Source organism: Phyllobates terribilis, unplaced genomic scaffold (assembly GCF_046119375.1).
Source record: "Phyllobates terribilis strain yellow unplaced genomic scaffold, ASM4611937v1 Scaffold_11__3_contigs__length_659146591, whole genome shotgun sequence".
Classification (NCBI taxonomy): domain Eukaryota; kingdom Metazoa; phylum Chordata; class Amphibia; order Anura; family Dendrobatidae; genus Phyllobates; species Phyllobates terribilis.
This window is the reverse complement of record NW_027362771.1, coordinates 239044221-239060013: the sequence shown is the minus strand read 5'-3', so window position 1 is coordinate 239060013 and position 15793 is coordinate 239044221.

Below are 15793 nucleotides of genomic sequence, written 5' to 3'. Positions count from 1 at the left end.
TACCAGAAGGCCCTTGTTGCAGAACTATTAAAAAAATTCCCATCTGAAAACGCTGGTGGCAGAGGTCATAGTTCATTGGACATCCAAGGACTACAGGCAAGAGAGACGCAACTCCAATCCAGCAGAGGCAGGGGAATATTGTCAAAGTTCAGGGACAATTTTCTCAGTCCCTCCCACCTCATAGGCCCTGAGGCACGGGGTACTTTCACAAGGAGTGCAAAGTTTGGGAAGATGCTGAGGAAGTACCTTTCCGACCGTACCAACATCCTCTGTGATTCCTCTATGCCTTATAATTATTGGGTATACTAGCTGGATACGTGGAATGAACTGGCTCTCTACGCCTTGGAGGTCCTGGCCTGGCCTGCCGTAAGTGTTTTATCAGAGCCGGTTTTTAGTGCCGCTGGTGGAATTATAAATGATAAGTGCATCCACCTGTCAACTGAAAATGCTGACAGGCTGCCTCTTATAAAAATGAACAAGGGCTGGATTGGGCCAGACTTCTCAACACCACCGAATGATAGCAGCGTTACATAAACTGAAATCCAATGTCTTTTTGTTGGGAGGTGTATTCCCATGCACCTTTTTACACCCACACATGGGTATACGCTTCCTGAATTTGTCTATTTGCTCTTGTCCTCCTCCTTCTCCTCATCCTCATCCTCCACCACCATATCACCAGGGTGACCGTGGTCTGTGATGCAACACCCACATAATTTTTTTAAAGGGTCTTTGTGATGCCCATGTAAAAAAAAAATTATACAGAATGTTCATGTATACCCACCAGGGGTAAATGTTTGTCAGCCCATACATTTAGTGCATGGGCATTACAAGTATAGGAGACCTGCTCCTTTCTAATGGGAACATTTTTTAATGAGGCCCTCCTCCACGTCTCTTCCAAGGGACATTGGAGTGCCTCCCAATTTTTGACAGCCTTTGCATTCACTGGATAGGCCAACACTATGGGAGATCCACTTCCTATTAATAGGAACGTTTATTGATGATGAGGCCTTCTACGTCTCTTCCAAGGGGCATTGGAGTGCCTCCTAATTTTTGGCAGCTTTTGCATTCACTGCATAGGCAAACACTCTGGGAGACCCACTTCCTAATAATGGGCACATTATTTTTAGGAGGCTCTCCGACCGCTACGTCTCTTGCAAGGGGCATTGGAGTTCCTCCAAATTTTTTGGCAGACGTTGGTTCACTGCATAGGCAAACAGTATGGGAGACCCTCTCCTTTCTAATAGAAACATGTCATATTCATTAATGTGGCCCCGCGCTATGTGTATTTAAATTTTTAGTAGGGTTTTTCCTAAATTTTGTCAGCCGTTGGACTCACTGCATACCCTATAATTGTATAGCACACCCGCTCCTTTGTAATGGAAACATGTCATTACTGTGGCCCTGCTCTATGTGTCTTTCAATTGTTAGTGGGGTTTTTCCCAAATTTTGGCAGCCCTTGCAGTCACAGCATGGGCATTACCACTATAGGAGACTCGCTCCTTTATAATGGGAACATTTTTTTTACTGAGAGCCTCCTCTATGTCTCTCCAAAGGGGTATTGGGTTGCGTCCAAAGTTTTGGCAGCCCTTGCAGTCACTGCATACGCAATAACAGTATAGGAGACCCACTCATTAATAATGGGAAAAACAAAGCATAGCTGGCTGATGGCTCTCTAACAATAGCGAGTGTCGACTGCTGGCCCTTTAAGAATAGTAAGGGCTGCCTGATGGCCCTAAAAAAATAGGCTTTGTGACTTTCAGAGTCCCTCCATCATAAATGAAACAGGATGTGTCTGATGATATGTCACACACCACATTGCCAGATAAGGTTGTAAAGGTTGTAGAAGCCAGGGTACACCAGAGGATTCTGCCGACATGAGGTTGTGAAAAGCTTCTGGCTCCAAGAGCCTAAAAGGCCACATTTCAAGTGCAAGCAGCTTTAGAGGACTTCCTGGGAGAAATGACAGTTGCAGTAGATATGGTTTCAATGTTCTTTCAGCAAGCTAAAGAATATGGCTGTGGTGAAATACAACTCTCAGCAAAAAAAGCTGTGGACTGGCTCCGTACCATCCCTGGCCACATTCACATGACCAAGTGTTTGTGGTTAGGCGGTCCTTCCCAGTAAGTGCACTGGGGAGGGCACGGGTAATGTTGTGTGACCCGTGCTTGTGGAAGGCGGAGGCGATACCGGGAGAAATAGTGGTGGCTGTGGACCGAATATGGACACCCGGCCATCGACATGAGGTTGTGAAAATCTTCAACCTCCACGGGTCTAAAAGGCCACATTTCAAGTGCAAGCAGCTTTAGAGGACTTTCTGTGAGAAATGACAGCTGGAGTAGATACGATTTCCCAAAAGTCAGTCCTCTCACCAAGCTATAAAATATGGCTGTGGTGAAATACAACTCACCGACAAGCTGTGGACTGGCTCCATACCGTCCCTGGCCACATTCACTTGACCACGTGTTTGTGGGTAGGCGGTCCTTCCCAGTAAGTTCACTGGGGAAGCATGGGTAATGTTGTAGGACCCGTGTTTGTGGAAGGCTTGTGGAAGACGACACCGGGACAAATAGTGGCGGCTGGGGACCGAGTATGGATACCTGGTCGCTGCCGCCATAAGGTTGTGGACAGCTTCTGCCTCTACGAGCCTAAAAGGCCACATTTCAAGTGCAAGCAGCTGTCAAAAATTTGGCAGTATAGTATTGCTGCCTGTAAGTAGGTGGGTGGGTGAGTGGCTGGCTGTATACTTGCGCTTACATTCCAAGGAATGGAGTAGGGACAACTGAACTGGGACAAGGATGTGGACGTTGATTGTTGCAAGACTGCAAAGACAGGTGCATGGTGGGAGGCATCTTCGCATGCGCCAAGGATCACTTATGATGGGCACACTTTTAGGCAGTGACCTGGGAGTCAGAGATGCTTCCAGGGGTCTTCCCCATGCTGTTCCCATGTCTTTTCAGCACTGTATGCATGTGTCTGATAATGTGTCACACACCACATGGCCAGATAAGTTTGCAAAATGTTAAAATAACATTTACCAGTGAATGCATTTGTCTTGGTTGAAAGCAATGCAAAAGTGCAAAAAACAATCAAAAATGCTACGTGTGAACAAGGTGTGGAGGAGAATTTTTGTTTTTGTATATTTGTTTTGCCTTATATACAAGTCATTACTCTGGAAAGGATGTTCCTTAACATATTTCCCAGGAAAATCCATTTTGTTTTTGTTTTTGTATGTTTTATTGTGAGTCCGTAAAAGTGGCGTAATACCTCTGACAACATTGTTGACAGCAGTGACCTGGGAGTCAGAAATGCTTCCAGGGGTGTTCCCCATGCTGTTCTCATGTAATTTGAGCACTGTTCTCATCGATTTGGGCAATTTTTAGTCCATCTGCAAAAGCCGCCTGAAAAATGCTTGAATTTCCCATAGACTTACATTGGGCTCGTTGCTCGGGTCGAGCACCCGAGTATTCCAATGTGCTCAACCCGAACATCGAGCACCCGAGCATTTTAGTGCTTGCCCATCACTAGATTTTATCCATTTTAATAATTCATTTCTACACAGAAGGACACTGCAAAAACATAGAGTTCACAATATATTTTTGCAATGTTCATGAAGGTATAACAGGAGTCGAATTTGCTGCGTGTACTTAAGTAAACAAATTCTGATTTTAAAATCTTGTGCCAATATTTAGAAACATAAAAAGGCTACTGGTCAGTTCTATCCAGTCTGAAACCCTCTTCTCTATGTAAAAATTTCATGCAATGTAACATCATCTGCATATTTACCATATTAGTTTGTTGACCTTGAAAGATTTTTTAAGTTTGCTTTATAATTACTGTCTGCTGCTCTGTCCACAAAATACATAAACTCTTTCAGGTCTTATCTCAGCTTTGTGCAACCAGTCTCTTAAATCTTGCAGAATCATGCCAATTGTAGTTGCAGATGTGGAACTGCAACAGGATTATTTAGAATATCACCTGCAAGCTGTTTCCTATTGTTATTTAGGACTATTAAGGGAAGGCAACCTGAGGACTCTTCAGTATAAAACCTGAGGACCTAAGTACATTTTCTTGGTTCAGTCCCAAGTGAGATGTGATATTAATTTAATAAATTAGCTTAGAGATCAACATATTAGTCTATCAATAGTGTTGAGCGAGCACTAAAATGCTCGGGTGCTCGAAGCTCGGGCCGAGCTCGCCGTGATACTCGGGTGCTCAACCCAAGCAACGAGCCCAATGTTAGTCTATGGGAGACTCGAGCATTTTTGCGGTGGCACCCCCGGCAGTCTTTTAAAAGGCTAACAAGTGCCCAAAACGATAGTGACAGTGCTCAAATGACATGGGGACAACATGGGGATCGCCCCAGGAAGCATTTCTGACCCCCAGGTCACTGCTGTCAACAACATGGTCAGAGGTATTAAGCCACTTTTACGGGCTCACAATAAAACGTTCAAAAACGAAAGTGAAACTTTTTTCCTGTGAAATATGTTAAGGAACATCCTTTCCAGGGAAAAGACTTGTGTATAAGTTAAAATAAATGACCAAAAACAAAAATACTCCTCCACACCTTCGGCTATGTTCACAAGTAGCATTTTTTATGCGTTTTTGCACTTTTGTATTGCTTTCAACTATGACAAATGCATTCACCGGGAAATGTCATTTTAACATTTTACAACTTTATCTGGCCATGTGCTGTGTGACACATGCATAAAGTGCTGAAAAGACATGGGAACAGCATGGGGAAGACCCCTGGAAGCATCTCTGACTCCCAGGTCACTGTCTAAAAGTGTGCCCATCATAAGTGATCCTTGCTACATCAGAAGATGCAGACTTGCAACTATCCCCATGCAAGTTCTAGTCCCAGGGCAGTGTTCAATGGTACCTCCCCCATTCCTTGCAATGCAAGCGCAAGTATGCAGCCTGCCACCCACCCACCCCCAGGCTGCAATACCATACTGCTTGCTTGCTTGCTTGAACTTGAAATTGGGCCTTTTAGGCATGTGGAGGCGGAATCTGGCCACCACGTCATGGCTGTGTTGGCGGCCTGGAATCCATACTCAGTCCCCAGCTGCCCGGCGGCCGGGTGTCCATACTCGGTCCCCAGCCGCCCCGCGGCCGGGTGTCCACACACGGTCCCCAGCCGCCTGGGGGCAGCCGGGTGTCCATAAACGGTCCCCAGCCGCCCCTATTTCTCCTTGGAACATCCCCCCACACACTTTTCTTAGCCCGGCCTGCTTTAGGCAGCATTGGACGAGCCCACCAGAGAACCAGACTCCTCCGGTGGGCCCTGACTTCTCCATTGGTGGAGTTGAGAGTGCCAAGGTGAGGAGCATGATGATGATGACAGAAGTTAGCATCTGCTATGTTTTCTTTTAATGCAAGTGTAAGTGTGCAGCCTGCCACCCACCCACCCCCAGACTGCAATTCCATACTGCTAGCTTGCACTTAAAATGGGGCCTTTTAGTTTGGAGGAGGCCGAAGCTGGCCACTACCTCATGGCTGCTTTGGCAGCGAGGTATCCATACTCAGTCCCCAGCCGCCCCTATTTGTCCTGGTGTGCCTTATACATAAGATTAAGCGCGTATACCAAAACATTACCTGTGTCCTCCCCAGTGCATTTAGTGGGAAGGAGAGCCTATTCCGCTGTAGTGTGTGCATGCCAAACCCCTGTTCATGGTACATGCGAAGATGCCTCCCTCCTTGCACCTGTCGTTGCTCATGTGCAACTATCCCCATTCAAGTCCTTGTCCCAGGGCAGTGTTCAATTGCACCTCTCCCATTCCTTGCAATGCAAGCGCAAGTATGCAGCCTGCCACCCACCCACCCCAGGCTGCAATACCATAATGCTTGCTTGCACTTTAAATTGGGCCTTTTAGGCATGTGGAGGCGGAATCTGGCCACCACGCCATGGCTGTGTCAGCGGCCTGGTATCCATACTCAGTCCCCAACCGCCTGGTGGCCGGGTGTCCCCGCTTGCTCCTCAGCCTCCATGGGGTGGCCGGGTGTCCATACTCGGTCCCCAGCCACAACTATTTGTCCAGGTAACCTTTCCCACACTTTTCTTAGCCTGGCCTGCTTTAGGGCAGCATTGGCCGAGCCCACCGGACTATCAGACTCCTCCGGTGGGCCCTGGCTTCTCCATCAGGGGAGTTGAGAGTGCCAAGGTGAGGAGCATGATGAGGATGATAGAAGTTAGCATCTGCTTTGTTTTGCTGTAATGCAAGCGCATGTATGTAGTAGCGGCTAGGCCTGAGGTGGTCAGCGTTTTGGCGCATATCCTACCTCCTCCGAGGATTGCTGGATGTTTTCCTGCTACTATCCAAGTTCTATGACTCCCGTTAAAACAAAGCTTCAGGTGATGAATGATGGATGAGGTAGTGGCAAAGGAGAAAGAGCAGGAGGAACAGGGACCATTCACATCAATATCAGGCCAGTCAACCAGATATGTCTTGTAGGATATGTTTCTGTAACAAAAGGAGTGGTTCGGCTACACAGTTATAGGGCATACAGTGAGTGCAATGCCTGCCAAAAATTCGAGGCACTCCAATGCCCCTTGGAAATAACATGGAGGTCAGAGGGCGTTAACTAAACCTTTTTTTCCATTTATAGCAACTGGGTCTCCTGCGCACTGTTGGCCTAAGCAGTGAATGGAAGGCTTTCCAAAAATTATGAGGAACTGCAATGCCCCTTACAATAGCCATGTGTGGCACCCCAGGGGTCTGGTCACCACAGTAATAGAGATATTACGTCGGAGAGCAAGTGGGAGGTTTCCTGGTCAGGATCCCTTAAACATGCAACATCCTCCTGCCCCAGTCCTGGGAGGGGAGAATTCTGCCCTTATAAACTGGATCTGGGGCGGGGTTGAGTGAGTCAGAGAACAGAGAACAGTCAGAGTCAGAGTGAGAGCAAGGGAAAGTAAAAGCAAGGAGCTCTGTAGGAGCTAGGAGCTAAAGACCAGGGGCTGGAAGCTGAGCAGAGCTCGCCCTGGCAGAAGACAATAGGAACCGGACACAGGAGTCCGAGGCTGTGAGGACTTATATATCCAGCAGCAGAAACCAGCCGGCAGGGGATTTCAGGTCCTCTGGCCATAGAAGCCCGGAGGCTAAGTCACAAGCAAGGGAACAGCACCGCCGTCGTGGAGCGGAGGCTAACAGAAGGCCCCAAGTCACCAGCCATACAAGTGAGCACTACACGGTACACTCAGGGACGTGGGCTACTTCTACCCGCTTACAGCAAGGTAGCAAAAGCTGCCAAAAATTAGGACGGAGCAACTTGCAATGCCCCTTACAAGAGCCATGCAGTACAGCATATTACAAACATAAGTCCCATTATTGGGGAGTGGGTCTCCCATAGTATTTGCTTATGCTTTCCAAGCAAAAGCTGCCAAAAATTAGGATGGAGCAACTTGCAATGCCCCTTACAAGAGCCATGCAGTACAGCATATTACAAACATAAGTCCCATTATTGGGGAGTGGGTCTCCCATAGTATTTGCTTATGCTTTCCAAGCAAAAGCTGCCAAAATTAGGACGGAGCAACTTGCAATGCCCCTTACAAGAGCCATGCAGTACAGCATATTACAAACATAAGTCCCATTATTGGGGAGTGGGTGTCCCATGGTATTTGCTTATGCTTTCCAAGCAACAACTGCCAAAAATTAGGATGGAGCAACTTGCAATGCCCCTTACAAGAGCCATGCAGTAGAGCATATTACAAACATAAGTCCCATTATTGGGGAGTGGGTGTCCCATAGTATTTGCTTATGCCTTGCAAGCAAAAGCTGCCAATAATTAGGACAGAGCAACTTGCAAGCCCCTTACAAGAGCCATGCAGTACAGCATATTACAATCAAAAGTCCCATTATTGGGGAGTGGGTCTCCCATAGTATTTGCTTATGCTTTCCAAGCAAAAGCTGCCAAAAAATAGGATGGAGCAACTTGCAATGCCCCTTACAAGAGCCATGCAGTACAGCATATTACAAACATAAGTCCCATTATTGGGGAGTGGGTGTCCCATAGTATTTGCTTATGCCTTGCAAGCAAAAGCTGCCAAAAATTAGGACGGAGCAACTTGCAATGCCCCTTACAAGAGCCATGCAGTACAGCATATTACAAACATAAGTCCCATTATTGGGGAGTGGGTGTCCCATGGTATTTGCTTATGCTTTCCAAGCAACAACTGCCAAAAATTAGGATGGAGCAACTTGCAATGCCCCTTACAAGAGCCATGCAGTAGAGCATATTACAAACATAAGTCCCATTATTGGGGAGTGGGTGTCCCATAGTATTTGCTTATGCCTTGCAAGCAAAAGCTGCCAATAATTAGGACGGAGCAACTTGCAAGCCCCTTACAAGAGCCATGCAGTACAGCATATTACAAACAAAAGTCCCATTATTGGGGAGTGGGTCTCCCATAGTATTTGCTTATGCTTTCCAAGCAAAAGCTGCCAAAAAATAGGATGGAGCAACTTGCAATGCCCCTTACAAGAGCCATGCAGTACAGCATATTACAAACATAAGTCCCATTATTGGGCAGTGGGTGTCCCATAGTATTTGCTTATGCCTTGCAAGCAAAAGCTGCCAAAAATTAGGACGGAGCAACTTGCAATGCCCCTTACAAGAGCCATGCAGTACAGCATATTACAAACATAAGTCCCATTATTGGGGATTGGGTGTCCCATAGTATTTGCTTATGCCTTGCAAGCAAAAGCTGCCAAAAATTAGGACGGAGCAACTTGCAATGCCCCTTACAAGAGCCATGCAGTACAGCATATTACAAACAAAAGTCTCATTTTTGGGGAGTGGGTCTCTCATAGTATTTGCTTATGCTTTCCAAGAAAAAGCTGCCAAAAATTAGGACGGAGCAACTTGCAATGCCCCTTACAAGAGCCATGCAGTACAGCATATTACAAACATAAGTCCCATTGTTGGGGAGTGGGTGTCCCATAGTATTTGCTTATGCCTTGCAAGCAAAAGCTGCCAAAAATTAGGACGGAGCAACTTGCAATGCCCCTTACAAGAGCCATGCAGTACAGCATATTACAAACATAAGTCCCATTATTGGGGAGTGGGTGTCCCATAGTATTTGCTTATGCCTTGCAAGCAAAAGCTGCCAAAAATAAGGACGGAGGAACTTGCAATGCTGGCACCCTGGTGGTATAGTGGTGGTGTAGGCTGAGGATAAGGAGAAGAAGATAAAACAGCCGAAATGAGGAAGCGTATACTCATTTGTGGGTGTGAAGCGGTGCATGTGAATACACCTCCCGAAATAACACAGTGGATTTGACTTTATGTTACTCTGCTGTCATTTGGTGGTGATGAGAAGTCTGGCCCAATCCAGACCTTGTTCATTTTGATAAGGGTCAGCTTGTCAGCATTGTCAGTTGACAGGCGAGTGCGCTTATCAGTTATAATTCCCCCAGCGGCGCTAAAAACACGCTCCGATAACACGCTAGCGGCAGGGCAGGCCAGGACCTCCAAGGCATACAGAGCGAGTTCATTCCAAGTGTCCAGCTTGGATACCCAGTAATTAAAAGGCACAGAGGAATCACGGAGGACGCTGGTACAGTCGGCAAGGTACTCCCTTACCATCTTTTGAAACTTTCCACTCCTTGTGAGAGTACCCGGCGCCTCAAGGCCTGTAAGCTGGGCGGGTGTCAGAAAACTGTCCCAGAATTTTGACAGTGTTCCCCTGCCTCTGCTGGATTGGAGTTGCATCTCTCTCGCCTGTATGCCTTGGTTGGGCAACGACCTGTGACCTCTGCCGCTAGCGTGTTCAGATGGGAATTTTTTTAAGAGTTCTGCAGCAAGGGCCTTCTGGTACTACCCCATTTTTGTAGACCTCTCCACCTCAGGAATAAGAGAGTGAAAGTTCTCCTTGTAGCGGGGGTCTACAAGTGTCACCAACCAGTAATGACTGTCACCCAACATTTTGACAACGCGAGGGTCACGGTTAAGGCAGCGTAACATAAAGTCAGCCATGCGTGCCAGACTGGTAACGAGCAAGATTTCCGTGTCCTCACCAAGATGACGACTGACCATGCTCTCCTCCTCCTCCTCTTCTTCCTCCTCCCCCCTGTCCTCAGGCCACCCACGCTGAACCGACGGTATGACACTTGTACAGGTACTACCGTCTACAACGCATGATAGCAGCTCCTGTTCTTCCTCCTCCTCCTTCTCCTCTCCCTCATTGTCCCCCAATGCACGTTTTGATGAGATGAGGCTGGGCTGTGTGTAATCGCCCGCTACGGCTTCTTGATCCATCTCATCATACTCTGGCTGCAATGCCTCCTCTTTAATTCTCTGCAGAGAGCGTTGCAAAAGACAGACAAGTGGGATGCTGACACAAATGATGGCGTCATCGCCACTCACCATCTTGGCGGCCTCCTCTAAGTTTGTCAGGATGGTACATATCTCAGACATCCAGGTCCACTCCTGAGGTCTTATGTGAGGAGTCTGACCTGAATATCGACGGCCTTGTTGCAGCTGGTACTCCACAACTGCTCTCTTCTGCTCACAAATCCTTTCAAACATGTGGAGGGTAGAGTTCCAACGTGTGGGGACATCACACACCAGTCGGTGTGCCGGAAGCTGCAAACGCTGCTGCAACACAGCAAGGGCGGCGGAAGCTGTAGCCGACTTGTGAAAATGAGCTGACAGGCGGCGTACTTTCACGAGCAGATCTGGCAACTCGGGGTACGATTTAAGAAACCGCTGAACCACGAGGTTAAGCACATGAGCCAGGCATGGTACGTGTGTGATCTCACCTCGCCTCAGAGCCGCCACCAGGTTACGGCCATTGTCACACACGACCATGCCGGGATGTAGGTTCAGCGGTCTCAGCCACAGATCTGCCTGCTCTTTCACAGCTGTCCACAACTCACAAGCAGGGTGAGGTTTATCACCTAAGCTTATGAGTTTCAGCACAGCCTGTTGCCGCTTGGCGGAGGCAGTATTGCAATGCTTCCAGCTTGTAAACTGATGTAGTGATATCTGAGATGGAGGCTGAACATGAGGAGGAGGAGGAGGAGGATGCGCAGGAGCTGTACACTGTGGGGGCAACTCTAACTGACATAGGGCCCGCAATCCTCAGTGTGGGGAGGATGTGTTCCGTCCCAAGGTCTGACTGGGTCCCGGCTTCCACTATGTTTACCCAGTGTGCCGTCAGAGAGATGTACCATCCCTGGCCACAAGCACTTGTCCACGTGTCCTTTGTCAAGTGGACTCTCCCAGTAACTGCATTGTTGAGGGCACAGCAGATGCTTTGGGACTCGTGCTTGTGTAGTGCGGGGATGGCACACCGGGCAAAATAGTGTCGGCTGGGGACCGAGTACCGAGGGACGGCCACCGCCTTAAGATTGCGGAAGGATTCCATCTCCACCAGCCTAAAAGGCAGCATTTCTAACGCAAGCAGTCGTGAAATGTGCCAATTTAGGACTATGGCCTGTGGGGCGCTAGCTGCGAATTTCCGCTTTCGTTCAAAGGTCTGGGATATGGACAATTGAACGCTGCGGTGGGACGTGGACGTGGACGTTGATGCTGTTTCTTGAGAAACTGCCATAACAAGTGAAGACTGAGAGGAGGGGGCATCTTTACATGCAGTATGGACAGGGGATTGCCTTGCACAAAACAGGGGGTTCTATTGCACGCACAACAGTGGAAGAAGCAGTGGTGACACCAGCTGACACTGGTCGTGGACCCTGGGTTTCGCCCCACAAAGTCGGGTGCTTTGCTGCCATGTGCCTGATCATGCTGGTGGTGGTCAGGCTGGTAGTTTTGTCACCCCTGCTGATGCTGGCATGGCAGGTGGAACATATGGCCTTTTTGGGTTTATCAGTCTTTAAAGAAATTCCAGACTCTGGAAGACCTACCGCTTGAACTGGCAACGTCCCTCGTGTTGGTGTTACGGGGAACGGTTGCCTGCCTTCTGTCTGCGGCCACCACACTGCTTCTTCCTGCCTGTTGGGGTACTCTGCCTCCCTCCCCCTGTGTGCTGCTGGCCTCACTCTGCATGTCCTCCTTCCACGTTGGGTCAGTTACTAGATCATCCACCACCTCCTCCTCTTCCACTTGCGCACCACGATCCTCCTCCTCACTTCCTGGCAATTGTGTCTCATCATCGTCCACCTCTTGTGACAGATTGCCAACATCGACTTCCTGTGGCCGTGGCTGTTCAAATATTTGGGTATCGCAACATGGGATCTCCTCTTCCACCACTTCAAGCGTATCAGGCGAGGGGCCCAAATATGGAAATCGACAAGTGAACAGCTCTTCAGAGTGTCCAAGTGTGGGATCACTTGCTGTCTGACGACACTCGGCATGGTGGGAGGAAGGAGCATCAGGGTGAGGAGGAGTATGCGGTCGAGACTCACGGCTACTAAGAGTTGACCGTGTGGAAGACAGACCGGAGGTGGTGGGGCCCAGGTAACTGGAAGTATTATCTGCTATCCAATTAATAACCTGTTCACACTGATCAGTTCTCAATACTGGTGTTGTTCTGTGCTTCCCTAGTAATTCGGTCAAGAAGTGGGAGCGAGAAGATGTGGCTGTTGGTTGTGACACATTTTCACCTTGGCCACGGCCCCGTCCTCTGCCCGAACCATCACCAGAGCGTCCACTTCCACGTCCCTTGCCACGCGCCTTGCCCATTGTAAATGAAGTAAAATAGCTTACACTTGCACTATCAATGGAAAAAGGTTAATAAAGAGTAGATTAGAACCGTGGAAGAGGAAAACCACAGTTATTGTTTACTGGGGTATACCACGCTTTTTTAAATAGAGATATTTGCGGCTGAACAGTGAGCGACACACTCAAACTGCTTTTTTTTTAGATACCAAAGGCCCAAAACTGGATAGTACAGCGATTTGACCCGTGGAACTGCGAAACCACACTGGGATGTCGGGCCTACACAAGACTATTTTCAGCAGATATATTTTTGTGTCACAACAGTCAGGAGACACTACTGTTTTTCTTTACGGAAAAAAATACCAAAAGCTGAATAATAGAGATTTTTTACCGTGGGATGTCAAAACCACAGTTATTGTTTACTGGGGTATACCAAACTTTTTTAAATAGAGATATTTGCGGCTGAACAGTGAGCGACACACTCAAACTGCTTTTTTTTTAGATACCAAAGGCCCAAAACTGGATAGTACAGCGATTTGACCCGTGGAACTGCGAAACCACACTGGGATGTCGGGCCTACATAAGACTATTTTCAACAGATATGTTTTTGTGTCACAACAGTCAGGAGACACTCCTGTTTTTCTTTACGGAAAAAACTACCAAAAGCTGAATAATAGAGATTTTTTACCGTGGGATGGCAAAACCACAGTTATTGTTTACATGGGTATACCACACTTTTTTAAATAGAGATATTTGCGGCTGAACAGTGAGCGACACACTCAAACTGTTTTTTTTTTAGATACCAAAGGCCCAAAACTGGATAGTACAGCGATTTGACCTGTGGAACTGCGAAACCACACTGGGATGTCGGGCCTACACAAGGCTATTTTCAACAGATATATTTTTGTGTCACAACAGTCAGGAGACACTACTGTTTTTCTTTACGGAAAAAACTACCAAAAGCTGAATAATAGAGATTTTTTACCGTGGGATGGCAAAACCACAGTTATTGTTTACTGGGGTATACCACACTTTTTTAAATAGAGATATTTGTGGCTGAACAGTGAGTGACACACTCAAACTGTTTTTTTTTTTAGATACAAATGGCCCAAAATGGATAATACAGAGGTTTGAACCGTGGAAGTGGAAACAACACTTTGGTTTCCCTAGCCTACACCAGACTATTTTCAACAGTTATATTTGTGTCTGAAAAATCAGAGACACGCTTTTTTTTTGGAGGGGGGGGGGGGGGGACACACCAAAAGGTTAATAAGACGGGTATTTGTACAGAGTGAAGGAGGAAAAAAAAGGAGGATTTAGATGAAAAAAAAAGGATTTTTCCTGGCCCCCGACACCTGGTGCTAAGTCCAGCAATTTCAGCAACAGGAGCACACAGGACTGTAATGCAGCGTTTGCTGGTATAACCACTGTGTCTCCTATACAGCCTGCCTGGTATCTGGGATGGATATTAGTCCTGAAAAGGACTGTTTGTTTGTTCTGGCAGCCTTTACAGACCCTACACTAACTATTTCGCAGTTTATATCTCTCCCTAAATCAGCAGCGCTGTCCCTACACTGACTAATCCGGAGCGACTGTGTCCAAGATGGCGGCACCCGGTTTTAAATACTCGAGGTGACGCTGTGCGGCCAGCCAATCACTGTAATGCCCACATCCAACATGGCTGCAACATTACAGTGACTGGCTGGCAATCCCTGCATGTTCATTGGCTCTGTAAAGAGCGCCAAACATGCAGGGCGGAGACCCGAGCTCCCGCCCGAGTAATCGGGAAATGCTCGGTGCTCGCCGAACATCCCGAGTAGCGTGATGCTCGAGCAAGTACCGAGCAGTGTCGAGCATGTTCGCTCAACACTATCTATCAACTAATAAAACACAAACAATTAAAAATAAAACAAATGTTTACACTGTAACAAAATACTAAGACTCCTATTCATCAAAGTCTTTAAGCCAGAAATGTGGCATAAAATACTTTGAAAAGTTACAACAATTTTGTGCAATGCAATGTTGCATAAATATTTTTTGTGTGTTGTGGCCTTTTTATTTTCTTTCAGCTCTGCCAACATTGCTGTGGCTGGGGCAGGACAGGGGCGGAATAGGGTATGGCAATGTCTGCTCGTCTAATTAATAACGAGTAGTGATGAGCGAGTATGTTCTGTTAACCCTTTCTCGCTCATACTCGCTCAACACTAATAATGAGCTGTGACATGCCTTACACCACAAATCTTACTAGTAAGATTTGGGGCAAGGCGAACGTCACTTTTAACATGCGCCTGAACCCAGCTCCATAAAACAAACCAGATACCTCTGACTCAAACATACCCACTCATCAAGACTGGTGTGAACAACACCAGTCTTGAGAATCATAGCCATAGATTTAAATGATGCTGAAGTGATTGACATGGAAATTCTACAAGATTCATCTGGAAATAGGGTAATGCCTATGTGGATTATACTGCAACACATTGCAACATTTTTCTTTGTTATAACATTGGTTTTAACTTTGTCATCTGTAAGGTGCAAAAACTTTAACAGGATTTGAGTACTGCAATGTACTATACTCTGATCTACCCATTTTCTTACATGGAAAGAAGGGCCTGCCACTGCAGGCTCATGATTAGTGATGAGAAAGCACTAAAATGCTCGAGTGCCCGTTGCTCGGGTTGAGCAAATTGGAATACTCGGGGGCTCGACCCGAGCTACGAGCCCAATGTAAGTCTATGGGAAACTCAAGCAACTTTCCTGCCTCCCCCCCCCCGTCTGAGGTCAGCAGGGGGATAAAAAATTTCCCAAATCGATGGGAACAGTGCTCAAATGACATGAGAACAGCATGGGGAAGGCCCGTGGAAGCATCTCTGACTCCCAGGTCACTGCTGTGAACAATGTTGTCAGAGTATTACGCTCACAATAAAACAAACAAAAACTAAACCAAAATGGATTTTCCTGGGAAACATGTTAAAGAACATCTTTTCCAGAGTAATGATTTGTATATAAGGCAAAATAAATAGCCAAAATCAAAAAAGATCCTCCACACTTTGAGCTATGTTCACAAGTAGCATTTTTGATTTGTTTTTGCACTTTTGCATTGCTTTCAATGGTGAAAAAACATTTACCAGTAAATGTCATTTTATCATTTTACTACCTTATCTTCCCATGTAGT